We start from the raw sequence: 14,132 nt of genomic DNA, 5'->3' as shown, positions 1-14,132 counted from the left end.
GAGACTGGGCGACAAAGGTGCCCAGAAACTGGGCGACATTTGGCACCCTAAAAAGTGGGGCGGGCGACAAAGGCGCCCAGTTACTGGGCACCCTACATTTAGAGTGTACCTGCGGACACCCGTCTCCGTCGCACTCGCGGGGCGTCCCGTGCGGGTGCGAGAGAGACGGAGCGACGGCGCTCGGAGACGGCCCGCGATGTAACAAGCCGAGCCTGGCAAACGGGGCGGCACGCTGGCCTGCCGGCCTGCCGGGCCGAAGTGGTTCCATATGAAGAACCCATGACAAAGTGGGCCGATTTAACAGCGAAATGTCACGGCGCTGCATCGTCCACCGCATCTGTGCGTCTGTCTGTCTGTCCGTCCGTCCGCCCGTCTCACTTTCACTCACACGATGACGCATGGCCTCATTACTGCCACTCGGCGGCACGCAAAGTCCTCGTAAAACGGAATAAATATCCGGATAAATAGATTAGCGAGGAGAAAAAGGAGCTCTGCGTGCCGCCGGTATTCGAACCCGGGGCCGCGGCCCTGGCCTCTCTACCCTCCACCAGCCACCCCTGCGGCCCGGCGGGGTCGCGACGTAAGTGGCGCGTTTTCCGATCAGCAGCGCAGCAATTTGGAGCGATGAGCTGGTGACAGTGGCACGCCATGCAGCCGGCATACAGATGGCTGCCGTGTTTGCCGTGGCTGCACTCTCCGACCCCCTCCCACCCACGGGGCGCACGACCCAGTGGGCCAGAAGACCGGTCGTCATCGTCATCGGCGGAGGCGGCCAAAACTCTAGACACGTTTTGAGCTCCCGAGTCGCTAAATGGGACTCCAACCGAACGTGTGACCCCATCAATGGATTGCTCTCCGCGCGAGGAATCCATTGGTGGGGTCACACGTTCGAATCGAGGCCTGCTTAGCGACTCTGGAGCTCAAAACGCGTCTAGGGTTTTGGTCGCCCCCACCGGTCTTCTGGTCCACTGTGCGGCGCCGCCATACGAGGGAGACAGAGACACACTGCCGCACGCGCGGCCCGCACGGCACACTGGGCTTTCGCGGGGACTAGTGGCGCGGAAGGGGGAGGCTGGCATGGCAGGAGCAGCTGTCCATCCGCACGGCACGGCACGGCGCGGCACGGCGCGGCACGGCCGGGGTGCTCAAGCAAATCATCAGTTGTTCCCATTCCTCGCCACACCCTCCCCAATCCACTCCAGGAGGCCGGAGGCCCAGGCCAAAGCCCCCGGGGAGGCCGTGGAGGCCGTGGAGGCCGTGGAGGCCGTGTAGGCCGTGGTCGTCCTAGAGGCCCGCCCGCCACGCGGGGTCAAGCCGGTAGCACACACAGCGCGAACACACACACACACACACACACACACCACACACACACACACAGAGAGAGAGAGGGTGCACGTGTGCAAATTGAAGTCGTCATGAGCGCAACAGAAGGGCGTCCCATTAGCAGGGAAATGGATAGCGCAAGCACCCTGCTGAAATGCTAAATGAGTCGCATGTGTGTGCGAAGCGAATACGAGTCAAATGTTATAAATTAAATTAAAGAAAACTGCCTACTACTTGGTTTTATTTCGGTCCTTTGTCGGAGTAAATACACTGCGTTATGAAAAAATCAACTTTTCCATTGGCTTGGTCGCGCATTCTAAATTAACCGGCCATTATTCATTGATGTTTCTCACTCGATGTGTCAGAACAAAAACAATTGATTGAGGGAAGGGAAGGGTGTTCCGGCCTGTAATCACAGGCTGGCGCCACGCGCATTAGTCTCTCTCTCTCTCTCTCTCTCTCTCTCTCTCTCTCTCTCTCTCTCTCTCTCTCTCTCTCTCTCTCTCTCTCTCTCTCTCTCTCTGCATGCGCGGTGGTTAAACCGGAAGTGGCGGCGGCAAATTCAAACAGTATCACCCCTCCATTAATCACCAGGTAAGCCGAGAAACTCTTTCGGCCGGCCGGGCCGACTGTCACGCCGTTCGTTTGTTTGCCACTACACTGCAGGAAACCCCTCCCAGTGCACAGCGGGCCAAACGCTTATTGGGACTCGAACCGAACGTGTGACCCCACCAATGGATTCCTCGTTCGGAGAGCAATCCATTGGTGGGGTCACACGTTCGGTTCGAGTCCCATTTAGCGACTCTGGAGCTCAAAACGCGTCTAGAATTTCGGCGGTCTTCTGGCCCACTGTGAGTCGCGTGCCCGCGCGGACGACGAGGTAATCGCTCAATGTAACTCGCGGCCGAAGAACGGCCGCGGTCGCCACGAATTCTCGGTCGTTAATCGGAGCGAGCGTCTAATTAAGCGGCATTCCCCCGGATAAGGAAGCAAGCGGAGCGCGGCGCGCTCTAGCCGTCGCTTGTTTCGTCGCACACGACTCGCGGACAACCGTTTACACCGTCGGGACATCGGGGCCGGAATGCCCACACTGGAAAAGTTACTCCCAGGTTGACGACGCAGCGAGAGCGGACACGAGACACGCGCGCGGAGTAGTAAAGTCCGTTCGCAGACTGCGAATAGATGGCGCGGGCATTCTCTCCGCAGGCGCACTATACGCACGAAACAAAGCACTGTCTGAGCCGCCCCCGCCGCCCCCGCGTCTGCAGTGCACCGCCGTCGAAGTAATGGCGCCATTTTTCTCGCGGCCCCCAGAAGCCGCGCCGCCGCCGCCGCCCCCGCCGGGCCGCCAACAAATGGTTTAGTGTGTAAGCCCTTCAAGAAAGCCGGAAAAAAGTGCAACGGGTCCAACGACCACTTTGCCACATCACCATCAGCGGGGCGAGCGGGGGCGGGGCCGAGCAGCGCAGGCAAACGCGTGCAGTGCAATCCCCAAAGTAAAGATTGCAATCGGGGCGACGACTACGGCACAGCAACACAGCAAAAAAAAAAAAAAACACAGCAAAACAAAAGCAAATGACGATTTTTTGACATTTTTTTCTGTAAGAGGAAGCTTAAAATCAAGCCCGTTTAATTGAGACCGCCCTCGTCTTAAAAACAATGATTCCCTTGCAGAGCGCGGCTTCCATTGAGTCCAGCCAGAGGCGGCCCAGAGGCCCCTAGTGGCTTCCTCCTCCGACGCCAAGAGTTTTTGACGCCGTAAAAATCGCATCGCGGCGCCGTTACTCCGATGCGATGCCAGACAAAACGGCCGCCGCACAGTGGGCTAGAAGACCGGTGGAGGCGGCCAAAACTCTAGACGCGTTTTGAGCTCCAGAGTCGCTAAATGGGACTCGAACCGGGCGTGTGACCCCACCAATGGATTGCTCTCTGAACGGGGAATCCGTTGGTGGGGTCACACGTTCGGCTCGAGTCCCGTTTAGCGACACTGGAGCTCAAAACACGTCTGGAGTTTTGGCCGCCTCCACTGGTCTTCTGGCCCACTGTGCGGCGGTTGGAACAATAAAAAGCAACGCAGTCCGATGCAGTGGCGGCCCCAGGGCGCGGCGATGGAGAGCGCAGCGATGGTCTATGGTCCAGAACCGCCGCAGCAGCCAATCTGAAAACATTGCCTTAAGTAGCAGTGCGCGTTCGGGGAAGACACTTTGGATAATAAGGGGAGCGGGGGCGGAGAGAGAGAGAGAGAGAGAGAGAGAGAGAGAGAGAGAGAGAGAGAGAGAGAGAGAGAGAGAGAGGAGAGAGAGAGGGAGGGGGGGGGAGATTGGATTGGCAGAGAGGGATGGAAGGAGGCAAGGGATGGAGGGAGAGGGAGGATGTCCGAAGCGTGGGATAATCGGCGCGGGGGCGGAGAGAGCGGCGAGAGCGGCCTACACAAGAATGTAGACATCCGAAAAACTCTGCGGGGAAACTGTGTGTGGAGGGTAGCCGCTGCCCCCGCGAGTTTTCGCAGGAAAAAAACACGGAAAAAGGGCGGAAGAGAGAAAGAGAGGGAAAGTTGCGGCCGGTGGCGGTGTGCGTTGGTTGCAAACAATAGAAGATAATAAATTGGGAGGCTCGCCGAAGCGAAACCTCGCGAGGGTGGCGTGCGCGGCCGAGCGGCCGCAGCCTTGGCCGAGGCGCGGCGGGGAGGGGGCGCACAGTGGGCCAGAAGACCGGTGGAGGCGGCCAAAACTCTAGACGCGTTTTGAGCCCCAGAGTCGCTAAGCAGGACTCGAACCGATCGTGTGACCCCACCAATGGATTGCTCTCCGAACGAGGAATCCATTGGTGGGGTCACACATTCGGTTCGAGTCCCATTCAGTGACTCTGGAGCTCAAAACGCGTCGTGAGTTTTGGCCGCCTCCGCCGGTCTTCTGGCCCACTGTGGGGCGGCGGACCGAACCACCCCGACAGCAGCCGCACCTTGCGGCCCTTGCGGGCCGAGCCGGCGAAAACACAGACGGTGGAGGCTGTGACGCGGTCAAGTGATGTGTCGGGGATTGGGTGACCGACTCGAGGGGCGGCAGTGGCGGTGCGGCTACACTGCAAAGCGAGGCTTGTGCGTAAGCGAGACAAGCGAAACAATCTGCAGGTCGCGGTGCAGAAGGCCGAGTGCCTGATGCAGAGCACGCGCGGGGCAAGTGGCCGTGACAGTCCATAGCCAAGTTAGCATCCATCCCGTGCAGCAGCGCCACTGCCAAATCGCTCTGTCTCTCTCGCGCCGCCGCGGCCGCCCCGCGAGTGCGACAGAGACGGAGCGCAAAGCAGCGGCCCCTCGGAATCAGCCTGCTGGCGCGGTGCTGGCGCGGTCCGTGGTGTTTACCGGCGGGTTAACGAAGGGCTGCCCCATTTGTAATGCCTGGCGTGCTCGCGTGGGGCTGCCTGGCTGGCTGCCTGGCTGCCGGCCGCCAGGGGGTGGACGGGTACGAGGCAGGGGCTGGCAGTGGGGTGGAGCCCCGGGAAAACCAGTGCCCCGCTCAAACAGTGGCGCGTGACAGAACTAAATAATAAACACGTTGACAAGGCTGCCTTGCCTGGCAACGGCCGCATCGGCAGCATCCGCAGCCGCTCCAGATATCGGAGAGCCTCCTCAACCCCTTGGCCGCTCGGCGCCGCTCGGCCGGTCGGGTCAGGGCCACGACTCATCGGCCCACCGGCTGTCGTCTCGGGGAGCTTGGAGGAGGCGAGTGAGACGGTGAGAGGAGGGAGGGAGTCTCCCCTTGGCTGATCCGCCGCGGCCGCAACCTTCGCCCTTGGGAGGAGTCCGCAGAGTCGTCCTGCGAAAGGGTGTCTCGGAGTAAGACGAATGGGTCACGGCGTCGCTCGCCTGGCGGGGCACAGCCCCCGGCACGGCCCCCGGCACAGCCCCGAGCACGGCCCCGAGCACGGCGGCATGGCAAGGCGAGAGGCCGCCGAGCCGCCACGCAACCACGCAACACGCCGATTCACGTTCGACCTAAACCAACACACGCCAGCGATGAGCTGCGAGCCGCAATGGCCCCTCCATGGCCCTCCATGCCCCTCCATGCCCCTCCATGGCCCTCCATGGGGCCCCAAAGGGTGCACAAACATGGGCAGCACAAGGAAAACATGTCCCGCGGTGTCATGCACACCGCGTGCTGACTGACGTACCCCGTTCCCAAGGTCGAGTCATCAAGCTCCGCGACCCCACTGTAACCGCGAGCCCGGCTTGGCACGCTCCCTGGCGGCGGCCAAACTCCTAGACGCGTTTTGGGCTCCAGAGTCGCTAACCAGGACTCGAACCGAGCGTGTGACCCCACGAATGGATTCCTCATTCGGAGAGCAATCCATTGGTGGGGTCACTCGTTCGTTTCGAGTCCCGTTTAGCGACTCTGGAGCTCAAAACGCGTTCAGAGCTTTGGCCGCCCCCACCGGTCTTCTGGCCCACTGTGGGACGGTGCGTCCGGCGGTGAGGCCGACGTCGACACGTCCCCCGAGACCGGCCGGCTCAACGACGCGAGCAACGAGAATCAATCTTGCGACCGGAAATCCACTCCGCGGTGCGCAGTCCGCCCGCGTGTGGGACACGCCGCGCGCGGCCGGCCGAACAGTGTCTCCACGCTTTTATATTATTTCCCCCTGAAAAAAGAAAAAAACAAAAAAACAGCTCATCACTCAGGACGCAGGGCTGCCACCACTGCCCACACGACGGCGCTTGACGCCGCTCATGGCCGTGCCACACAGTGTGCCACACTAGTCCGCGGCAGCGAGGCACACTACAGCACACTACGACGACACGGGCACCGCGCTGACAAGACGCAGATTAATGGTTCGAGACCGCAGCTGCGGTGCGTTTCGTTCCAGTGTGCAAGTGTCCACCCACGCCGCCACGGCACTGGTAGCAGCGGTCCCATTTGTTATTCAATTTTGGGTTCGAAAAAGCACATTAAAAGCACGAAAAAAAAGTTTGGAAACTGTTTGCATGGCTACTCATTTGTTTCCAGATTCCCCATGGTTCCTTCAATGGCATTTAGTCTTTAAAAGCTTTCCTTAAAACATCAAAAAAATAGTCCTTCAACAGTTTTGAAATTTGGTTGTTGCTTTTTGGTTCCAATTCAAATCACCATGATTTCAACAAAATGACTACATCTGCATCAATCTTTTTTTCAGGGTATTGTAGGGCGGTTCTCCGACGGGCAGCATCGCCCGGCCACCCGCTCCGATGCGCTTTTTCGCGCGCTGGACCTTCTTCCGGTCCACCGCGAAAGGCAGCGAAAGGCAGCGAGAAGCAGCGTCTTCTTGCACCGACTGCAGAGCCCTGCGGAGCGCATCCAAAAACAAAAACAAAACCGTAGAAGGAAAACCGCGGGGTGGGGGTCCGTATTCGGACTTCAATGCGTGCAAAGCGCTAGCGCCATGTGTGAGTGTCGTTTCGTTCCATTCACGCTAAAGAGTCCCCCCCCCGACCTTTTTTCTAGAGCAAGTCGACCAACTGAGCACGCACTCACACAAACTGAGTAGCAAAAGGCCCATGCCGCGCGTCCCTTTCCGAGCATCCCAAACACACACGCACGCACACACACACAGACACACGGAGTCACAAGGTCTTTAGTTTGGCCAGCGACGACGACGCGCCACACAGGTACACTGTGGCGTCACGACACGGGGCCACGCACAAACACACACACACACACACACACACACACACACACAGAGTAATGAAAAGACATTCATGCACATCCTCAGCTGCGCTCGTTTCAGCAACGCAGCAGCAGCCCCAGAAGCGCATGCACGCGCGCGCGCGCGCGCGCACACACACACACACACACACACACACACACACACACACACACACACACACACACAGAGCCGGTGACGCGCTTTGAATGTGGCGGATGCCGTGGGAAGGGCGCTTCGCTGGCGCTTCGCTGGCGCTTCGCGTCTTGTCGGCGTGATGAAGTGCGCCATATACGCGTGTGTCCAACAGCACTCGGGGCGAAAATGACCACAGAGAAGTGGCTGCCCGGCCGGCGACCCGCGCGCCACCCCTTCCGTAAAGCAGAGCAGCGGCGGCAGCACCACGCCGCCACCGCCAATCCTCCGCGGCGCGCAAACCGACATAAAATGTAAAATTGTCGGTTACAGGGCGTAATAAGCAGTATCCTGTTTTTACTGGCTTTTACTGCGGACCGCAAATCCGCGCGGCGGCGGCGCGGCGTTCCCCGGAGAGGGACCGGAGGGGATCAGTGCGGCGGGCCGCGCTCCCCCGCGAGGACGGGCAGTGCATGTGCAGCACGGCGCGTCCCACGTGGACGAGGACGGCGTGGCGGACTATCCGCAGTACGGCGCGCATTCGCAGTGCAGGTGCGTTATTCGCAGTAAATGGCGACAGCGCGGCCGGCCGGCCTGTGACTCCCCGAGGAGTGCTCCGCCGCCCCCGCCGCCCCCGCCGCCCCCGCCGCCCCCGCCGCCCCCGCCAGCCGGACCCTCGGCAGGGCCTCGTCCGGCATCACGGGTCGCTGGATTCCGTTTCATCTCGTCGAGGATTACATCCCCATCACCCCGCCCCGCCCCGCCCCGCCCCGCCCCGCCCCGCCATCCTGGACGACCGCCTCACCCACCCACGACGTCGCGCCGCCGTCTGCGGGACGCCCGCTAAACATTGATTTCTTTGACCACTGCCAAGAAGGTATTTTTTCGGACTTCTACGGGGCCCGTCTGGTTTCTCGTAGGCGAAAAATGTTCCTCAGCTCGAAGGTACAGCCACTCCGAAAAGGCCACCGCGGCCAGCTTGTACAGTCCTCTCTGGCCGTGCCTCGTTGTGCGACCAGCCAATATGCCAAGAGGATTGAACGGAGTGTCGAGTGAGGCCGACAGAGTGCGCGCGTGGCGTGGCGGGGCGTGGCGGGGCGTGGCGGGGCGTGGCGGGGCGGGGCGGGCGGCAGCAGGTCCGCCGCACCGTCTGCCCGGAGGAGCGACCCGGAGAAGCGTAGGGCGGTCGGCGGCGTGCTCGGAATATTCAATCGCCGCCGGAGCTGCCCGGAGCCGCCCGGAGCGCCCCCCGCCGTCCGCCCCTCCGACGGCTTCCTCGGGGGCGCGTCCGGGGCGTCGGCCGCTCCCCGCAGCGCCAGGCCTCGCCTCGCCGCGCGAAGCACACAGTGTGCCACACAGCCCCCGGCGATGCGGCGCCCCGGACCGCCCCTCACGTCCGAGCTAAAAGTAAAGAAAGGCGGGATTCGAACCCACGCCGACGATCGCCGCCAGGTCGCGGACGGCCCAGCGCGTACCAGGTGGCCGCCGACGCCGCGGGTCGCAACGTCATGCCCGCGACACTGCAGAGCCCCAAACCCCGCGCGGCGTGCCGACACATGCACTGTTTTGCGCCGTTTAGGAAAACGGCGGCGGACTTGGAACGTGTGCTGCCCCGCCCCGCCACGCCACTGCCATATCGAGGCGATACGTGACGGAATGGCCGGCGGAAGCGGCCGGTACACTGTCCGCACAAGGCACTGTCCGATGGGTCCGTCGGATCCAAACTGCCGCGCATGCAGATCCACTGCAAGGGCAGCAAGGCCTGTGACACGTAAGTGGGGCGAAACGGGAATACTGGAGGCATGGAGGCCTGGAGGCATGGAGGCGGAGATCTGAAGGCAGGAGGTCTAGAGCCATGGAGGTCTGGAGGCATGGAGGTCTAGAGCCATGGAGGTCTGGAGGCATGGAGGTCTAGAGCCATGGAGGTCTGGAGGCATGGAGGTCTAGAGCCATGGAGGTCTGGAGCATGGAGGTCTAGAGCCATGGAGGTCGGAGGCATGGAGGTCTAGAGCATGGAGGTCTGGAGGCATGGAGGTCTAGAGCCATGGAGGTCTGGAGGCATGGAGGTCTAGAGCCATGGAGGTCTGGAGGCATGGAGGTCTAGAGCCATGGAGGTCTGGAGGCATGGAGGTCTAGAGCCATGGAGGTCTGGAGGCATGGAGGTCTAGAGCCATGGAGGTCTGGAGGCATGGAGGTCTGGAGGTCCCCGAGCACGGCGACGGCGTGGGGACAGCGCCCTGCTCGCCGGCCGGCATCCATAATGGCGAGGCCCATGGCCGCCTCGGCCGCCGTGTGGAGCAGCAGCAGCAATTTGTGAGGTGCGGCGAGGCTCCACTCCGAACAGCCGTCGCTCTGTCTCTCTCGCACTCGGGGGCCGCCCCGCAGGCAGGGAGAGAGACGGAGAGAAAGAGAGAGACGGCGACTGTTCGGCGGCGCCCTCCCGAGGCGGGCACGTCTTGTGTCATTACAGGGCCGCCACCAGGGCAGCGCCCGGCAGCGCCTCTCCAGGCCGTCTCGACCCCAAATCGACCAAATTTGGCGTTTTCCACGCCCGGGAGACAGAGAGAGAGAGACATCGGGAATTAATGAACAGGCGCCGTAGCGCGGCGTTTTTGCCCTCTCTTTTCACACTTACACACTCACACACACAGAGAGCAGGCGTGCTCGCGGGCGATAAATCTTTAACGCGTTAACGCACGCACAGACCCGCACACACACACGCGCGCAACAAGTGCAATACTCAGGATATATATTCGGCTAAAGGCTGCTGTCGCGGACCCCAGCCGGGGTGTTGTCGGGTATGGAAATGATAACCCAGTAGCAGGTTAGCGTTCGGCAGCGTGGGAGCTACGACACCACACACACACACACACGCACACACGCAGCCACACAGCCACGGAGACGTTGAGGAATGCTAATACCAAGTTACGCCCCGGTTGGACCAGCTGCCGTGCAACACCTTGGCGGCGCGGGCCGGCAAACATAGTGTGGGGCCCAAGTTAGACAAGCGGCACGCACTACTCACACACACGCACTGCGCACGCACACACACACACACACACGCAGCGCCGGCGTACACGATCCGCGCGAACACCAGCCGCGACGCACTGCCCGTGCCGTGCCCCCGCCCCTCCGACATACAACCAGCGCGTCCCAAACCGCGTCCACCTGTTTGAGTGCCGCTGCTGCTGCGGAGCGGAGCGGACAGTGCCAAAAAATAAAATAATAAGATGCGCACTTTTATTTATTACCTCTTTTTTTTTGCGAGCCGGCCAGCGGGACGAAAACGAAAAAGCGAGTCCATTGAGCGGAATGGTCCCGTCGGCGGCACCGCCTTGGCACCGCCGGCACACCGAAAGGAAGGAGTGGCACAGCGATGCCGATCGGAAATGAGCGAGTCATTAGCCAAAAGTATAGGTGTCACTGGGAGACGTGGGGGACGCGTGCGGGGCGCGCTCGGCCTGGACGACGCGGAGGCAGCCGGTGCATCGCCCGCCTGCAGCAGAGTGCAGCACAGTGCAGCAGTCGCCACCCACCGGCAAGCCGGCCGCCCCGCCACGCCCAGCCTCCCCCGCCACTGCCAATACATCACCCACGAGCCGGAATAATCCGAAGCATGATTTACGGTCAACGTAAAATCGGGTTAAAATATTGCAGTCCGGACAACAACGGCGCTGGTTAGGCGGCGGGCTGACGGGGCCCCGGCCAGCTAGTTACCGACGGTCTCGATGACAAGGGCCCCGTGTTATTTGCTGTGACCGCCAGGTAATTGGTTTACGGTACGGTTCGTAACGACAACGCCCTTCGCTCACCTGGCCGTCAGCCCTGGCCGTCATCGCCCTGGCCGTCCTGGCGGACATCGCCGGCGGCGCGGTCCAGGACGCCCAGCGTCCCGGCGGAGTGCTCACCGACCGCGCCCTGGCCTCGCCACCCTCGCCGTCCTCGCCAGGTCACATTATTCCTCAAACAGGACCCTCGGCCCGGACGGCCCGGACACGCGGGCCGCCGCCAAACTTCATTTCGCTGCGGACCCTCCGCACCCACACTGGGGGGGCTGCACGCTTTCGTAGTGTAGCAGCGTGGCAGTCACAGCTCGCATGAGGAGCAAACCAACTCCACGAAAAATGAGCTCTTGGGAACAAGCGGCGGCGGTACGCAGTGTGTGTCCTTGAGGTGTAATTACACCCCTTTCACCGCGATGCGATGGCGTAACAGCGGGGACAAATCGCCACGGAGCAAAGCGAGCGAAGCACCCAGTAAAGCCCTGTAAACCGCGGGACTGGTGGGACGCGCCGCCAACTGCTGTTAAACATTTCGACGAGGACCGCGTCATTTTCGTCGAGTGGCCCATTCCGGCAGCGCAGTGCAGGCGGCGGAGCGTCGCGGGGAGGAAAGGGGGCGCCGCACAGTGGGCCAGAAGACCGGTGGAGGCGGCCGAAAGTCTGGACGCGTCTTGAGCTCCAGAGTCGCTAACTGGCACTCGAACCGAACGTGTGACCCCACCAATGGATTGCTCTCCGAACGAGGAATCCATTGGTGGGGGTCATACGCTGTATAGCGACCCTGGAGCTCAAAACGCGTCTAGAGTTTTGGCCGCATCCACCGGTCTTCTGGCCCACTGTGCGCTGGCACTGTTTAAAAGGGATGGAAAGAATCGCCAGTCGCGAACGGAAACTGCCACTTCCTGGATGGGGCTCCACATGCGTCGCGCCGGCAGTGCAGTTCAGTTCCAGCCTCGGTTCCAGCCGCCAGGTCTGCCAACGCGCGGAATGCCGCCGGGCTCCAGTCGGCTCCAGTAATACCCAGTTTGCACTTTAACAGAGAGCTCCCCTCTCTCCCTTTTTTTCCGCCGTCCGGGTCAGAAATCTATTACCGACGACGGAGATAAAGCTATCAAGCTCTCAGTATCAATCGCTTGCGGGTATCCGCGCGCCCACAGTCGCGTCTCGCGGCCCACACTAAACCATTTTATTGAGGCTGGCCAAATTGGCGCTTAGGGCAGGAGGCGGAAGGAATGATGAGGGATGGAAGCAACGAGGAGACGGAAAGAGAAAAGGGAGGGGGGGCGAAGCCAAGGCGACTGATGCCTCGTTTGGAGCTGAGCCCGGTGTAAGCAAGTAAGCGTGAGTAAGTAGTGGCATCATTCCGGCAGCGCGCTCCGATCCGGTCGGTTTATGATCCAAAAGTTGCTGCCTCTTATCCCAGTTTGGTCGCAATCTGCGCGTCTGCGCCGCAAAGCCTCGCCGCGCCGCGCCCTGCGACGCCAGCACTTCGGCCACTTCCTCACCTTCCTCAATTTGGCATCGAAAGTCGAAAAGGCGATTCCCGGCGTCATCACCGCCAAGTCCGCCAGGCAGGCCAGTCCGCCGCGCCCACGCCCCGAGCCTCCACGCCTCCATGCCTCCAGCAGGCCTGCAGCAGGCGGTGCCACTGCCAGTGTGCCAGCGCGGCCTGCGCGGCCACTGCCCGGGGCAGTGTACCAATTAAATTCGCATTTACGGCTCGAAAGGGTCAGGCACTCCGGCTGACCCGGCCGGCCGTCACCGCCATGCCGTCAGCGGGACCGGCGGGGACCGACCGGCCACCGCCTGGATTGTCAAGCCTGTGCCGCGCCGAGCCGTCCATGCCCTATTCATCCATCACACTACACTGTCGGACCGCCGGAACCGGAACAGCCAAGCCAAAACTTTGCATTTTTGAAGCGCCACTATAAGTCCGACGGGCTGCGGTCCGAGCTCCCCCTAATTGCGCCCAGCCGAGCCCAGCCAGGGCTGCAGTCCTGCAGTAATTGAATCGGCGTCTGATCCCCTCCGTCAACTCCCCGAAGGAGGCTGCCCGCCCTGCAGACTGATGCCGAGAGTCGTCGCTCCGTCCCTCTCGCACTCGTGGGGCGTTCCGTGTAGGTGCGGGAGAGACAGAGCGACGAGAACGACTCTCGGAATCAGTCTGCTGCCAGCGTTGCACGAGCCTCCCCTCTGCACACGTCAACAATTAGCCACTCTAAGCCGGACGCCGCTGCAGCCCTCCCGCGCCAACCCTCCGTCCACGCCACTCTCGACGCGCACCTCACCGCCCGGTGGCGGCCCGAGGGACGTCGTCTGTCTCTCTCGCACTCACGGGGGTGTCCCGTAGGGGTGCGAGAGAGACAGAGCGACGAAAACGACTCTCGGAGTCAGTCTGCCGGCCCTCCCCGAGGAATAGTGTGGGTGGCGCGGCTGTCCCTCACGTCGGCAAGTGCGGTGTCCTCTCTGGTGCCGTCCCCGGAGGCCGCCCGCTCGCCGCGCCCAGCCGCGCGCCACGCCCTCCAATACCAATGCGAGCCATCGGCATGCAGCTGACCACTGGCAAAAAAAAAATCTCATTCAACGAACGTTAATGAAAGCAGATGATCCATCGTGTTTCTCAACTGCTGTGATAGCCGAGAGGTTAGAGACGTGGGATCGAGTTACCGCAGGCCGGCGTTCGAATACCAGCGTCACAAAAGTTTTTTCGACTTGCTATCCTAAGGGTGGTGGTTCGAGGCCATGAGACCGGAGCCGTGTGCAACAGGCCCACATGCCGGAGGTTCGACTCCTAACAAATATTCCCATTTAATTTTACTGCCTCACCCAGTGCGGTTCAAACCCGTAAACGTGAGCCCTCTCCGAAGCATGGGACGTGGTGGTCCAGGGAGCAGAGGCGTCGGTTCTCAGTGCTGGGGTCGGCGGTTCGACTCCCCCAACTTCTTGCGAAATTTTGACCGGGTCGGTCGAGTCCTGTTGCGTCAAGAACCCACCTCATGCTGATCTCCCCATCATGGGCCGTGGTGGCCGAGAGCGTAAAGTCGTGTGATCCCGATGGCGGGGTCCGGGGATCGAATCCCTTCATTACATTACATTTTTCGACCGCCTTCCTCCCAGTGCAACTCAAACCCGTCGTCCAACACGCTGCCAGACGTACAAGCGTGATAGCGTAGTGGTCAGAGTCACATTCACCTGGCCACTCCGCTGTGGGTGTCT

At 61.5% G+C, this 14,132-nt stretch overlaps 1 protein-coding gene across 1 annotated transcript in view; it reads right to left on the bottom strand.

The window, feature by feature from the left end:
• LOC117651586 (MOXD1 homolog 2) overlaps nucleotides 1–14,132 on the bottom strand; it is a 210,464-nt gene that overhangs the window by 119,846 nt on the left and 76,486 nt on the right. The window lies entirely within an intron of this gene.

This window comes from Thrips palmi, unplaced genomic scaffold, assembly GCF_012932325.1.
Source record: "Thrips palmi isolate BJ-2018 unplaced genomic scaffold, TpBJ-2018v1 HiC_scaffold_6, whole genome shotgun sequence".
In the NCBI taxonomy this organism is placed as follows: Eukaryota; Metazoa; Arthropoda; class Insecta; order Thysanoptera; family Thripidae; genus Thrips; species Thrips palmi.
The sequence above is the reverse complement of the archived record's forward strand: the minus strand, read 5'-3'. Positions and strand labels throughout refer to the sequence as shown.